The 3,401-nt window shown below is 45.8% G+C and overlaps 1 long non-coding RNA gene across 1 annotated transcript; it reads right to left on the bottom strand.

Moving 5' to 3' along the window:
- Positions 1 to 242: 242 nt before the first annotated feature.
- Positions 243 to 2,967, bottom strand: LOC125510255 (uncharacterized). The gene is made up of 2 exons (XR_007284534.2): positions 1,077 to 2,967; positions 243 to 643 (listed from the first exon to the last, which is right to left on the bottom strand). It is a non-coding gene; the product is annotated as an uncharacterized LOC125510255 (long non-coding RNA).
- Positions 2,968 to 3,401: the final 434 nt, after the last annotated feature.

Here is a 3,401-nt window from a genome sequence, read left to right on the forward strand (position 1 = left end):
GCTAACGTGGCATTTCTAGTGACCAAATGGAATCATCATAAATTTCATAGCCCAGTCCACCAATCTAGCCTACATGGGCCTGACCCAATCATCGTAAATTTCATAGCCCAATCCACCAATCTAGCCAACATGGGCCCAGCCCAATACCTATTTTCTTAATTGAATTGGTTCGATTTATTTGGGCTGATGCATTATTTTGTTAAAAGCATGCACATTTAAGGGTAGGACCATTAGAAAACAAATACAACATAATACAATATTTCATATATTTCATTTCAGTAACACATCACATGAAATACAATACATCATTAATCGACTCCTCTACACAGCAAGGTTCAAGGCCCAACAAGTGCACAAGCGCACATCAACATAGATTGGACGAGAAGCACAAATTCTAGCTGATCACACATAACATCAATGAGAAGCACGAATATCATGTACCGTCACTAGTACACATACTTTGCCCCATCACCCAAGCACCAATGTTGTGTCAATCTACTGGATTTGCCACATGGTGATGTTACTGCATTAGGGCTGTCCCAGCTTCTCCCGGCCCAAATGGCAGGATGATCTGCTGATCGATGTACTGCTCCGGCATCACCTACTGCTACCACTGGTGGAAGAAGATCAACTCATCAGTCATCTGCACGCGAACAAACCAAGAAGATTAACCTATTTAGCCTGCTGTAATTTGTTTCTAAACATGGGCATCAAATCAACACCAACACTGAATTAAAATGCACAAAAGAATTGATCATAGCCAAATGTACAGCCTAAGAACTTCAGGTTTGAGCCATTCCCGATACTACAATAAATACATAACAACCAAAATTTTGATCCATGGACACCAGATGATGGAAAAGGTACTAAGGCACTACTTGCTACTGAAAACCAAAGCAAGGTATGAAGCACAGGCCAGGCCAAAACTGGTACCAAATCCAAAAATAACCATCTGATGCAATATAGCACTAGTTTCACTTTAGCATATGTGCCTAATTATGCAGGTATGTAGGATGACTTCAAGAAAAAACGGAACTGCAGGGGAATGGAGGATGGAGAGGGACAGGGGGTGCTACCTGCAGGAAGACATTGGCAGTTCCAAAGATGGCTTCGAAGTGTTCCACAGGCTGGCAATAGATGCCGCGGGAGGCCGATGCAACCAGCAGCTCACCAATGACGGCCGTCGTCGGTGAGAGGTTCAACCTTCCGAGGTTAAAAGATCGTACCAGATCGAGCACCTTGAGGATGGCCTTGTCTTACCACGCCTTGGCCTCCTCCGCGAGCACCTAGCAGGGGCAGAGCAGAGCAAGGAACTAGTTGTCAAACCTGGATGAGCAGAAAATACACACTACTCAACGAAAGAACTAACGTGCAGATAATACTCGAACAAATCAAAGAGGCAGGAAACCAGATATATTCATTGCATGTACCATTTAATTAATAGGAAACCAGAGAATAAGTTGTCAAGTGCTAGCTAGGAGTTCAGCTATGCATAAACAAAATATTTGCATTGTATACATAAACAAGTATTTATATTATAAGCAAATATAGGAGTGCCACTTCAAGTGAATGCCAGACATCACATTACACACACTCAAAATTAAAAGCCGGGCATCCAATGTACATCAGTACACAAATAGAGTGTTCACAGATCATAAGCATGGGTTGTTGAAGGAAATTTACTAATTAAGGGCATAGTTGTATCTGGTATCCAAGAATTTCTAGATATGGCAGACTGTACATGCTCTGGGTAGAGTACATGCCCTGGATCAGAGTTCATGGTTATGTTCATTTGAATGCTAAAGTAGCTAAAAAACCATAGCACCGTTTCATGCTAAATAGACCTACAGAAAAACTTGAATGCATGCACACTGAATCACATGAGAACAGGTAGGCAAATTCACAAACAAATGGAGTGACAACGGCATTTCATTAACATATCATGGGTGACCAAAGGAATGAAGCTTCAAGATTTTAGATTTATATATTAGATTAGATGGAGTATGCACACATAATGTGGTGGGGAAGAGCTTTGAGGTTTATATTTGCTATTACTTTTGCATGCTTTGTTCTGGAGTAAAACTACAAAAGCAAATTGTAGAGAATTTAAGAAATCAAAGCAGATTGATCTTTGGTTCCATCTCATCTGAAAAAATATCCATCAAAATTGCATCAAAATATCACCTAACTAATCCAACAAAACTGCATTCAAATAATATTGCTGACTACTGTAATATACAGATGCAAACTGATGAACATGTGAATGTACGGAAGATGGGTGGAGGGAGGTGGGGAGGGGAACAGAGAACAAATTGGCCCGGTGGTCGCTGGAGGAGCTGAGCACCTTGTGTCCAGGTCAAGTTCCCGTGTCCTTCTCCTCGCCGAGCACTTTGCAGCGGGAGGAGCTGAACCTGGTGCAGAGAACACGGCTGGTCAGAGAGAGAGAGAGACGTGCCTGCCGGCGGAGGGACGGTGGCGCGGCGGAGATGGCCCAACAATGGCCGGTGGGAGGGCCTGCTCGGGAGATCTCATGCTCGGCGGGGGTGGGGTCCATGGATGATGACGAGGACGCCCCGGAGATCCCCTGGCCACCGCGGACGACGACGAGGACGTCGTGGAGATCCTCTGGCCGCTGCACACGGCGACGAGGAGGGCGCGAACTCGGATGGCGCGGGGTCCGTGGCGAAGAGGGAGCCCCGCTCGTCTGCGGGGACCACCGCGGGGGTGGCGGGGGTCGAGTCGGACGAGGCCTTGGATGAGGCGAGGAGGGCGGCGAGCGGGAAGGAGGTCGCGGCGCCCTGAGTGCGGCGGCGGCGGCGGTCGTGGTGGCGGCGAGCATGCGCGAGCGGGACAGGATGGAGTGGCAGCGAGATTGGATCTGGGGGCGGCGACGATGGAGTGGGAGGGGATAGGGTTTGGGTGGTTGGGCTGCCCGGGGGGTGGGGGTTCTTTTTCTTTCTTTCTTTCTTTTTCTTTAGATAAATAGGATGGATGGATGGATGTCATGTCATCAATCCATGACACAAACATTTCAATCAATAAGAACAAGGCTTTTTTTAGGGATGAAAAACTGCTTTATTCATCAAACTCCACATGGAGTGGGATACAAACTTGGTCGTGGGGAACACCAAACCAGACATGGCGACCCAGACCTCTAGATAGTGCGAACTTTGCTAAACGATGTGCTTCATAATTTGCAGCACGGTTTTCAAAAAAAAATTACAAGATAACGTATCGGCTTTGATATTGATCTCGCTAATGACAGCGCCATACACAACTCTTGCCCTTCTGTTGATGCCCGCCGTTTTGACCGCATTTTGAAACGGGCATGAAAAATTCAAAAAAACAAAAAAATTGAAAAACCTTCGCATTATGTCATTATATGTGACCTAGTTTTCATC

The sequence above is a fragment of the Triticum urartu genome, chromosome 5A (assembly GCF_056163025.1).
Source record: "Triticum urartu cultivar PI428250 chromosome 5A, HENAU_Tu73, whole genome shotgun sequence".
Lineage (NCBI taxonomy): Eukaryota > Viridiplantae > Streptophyta > Magnoliopsida > Poales > Poaceae > Triticum > Triticum urartu.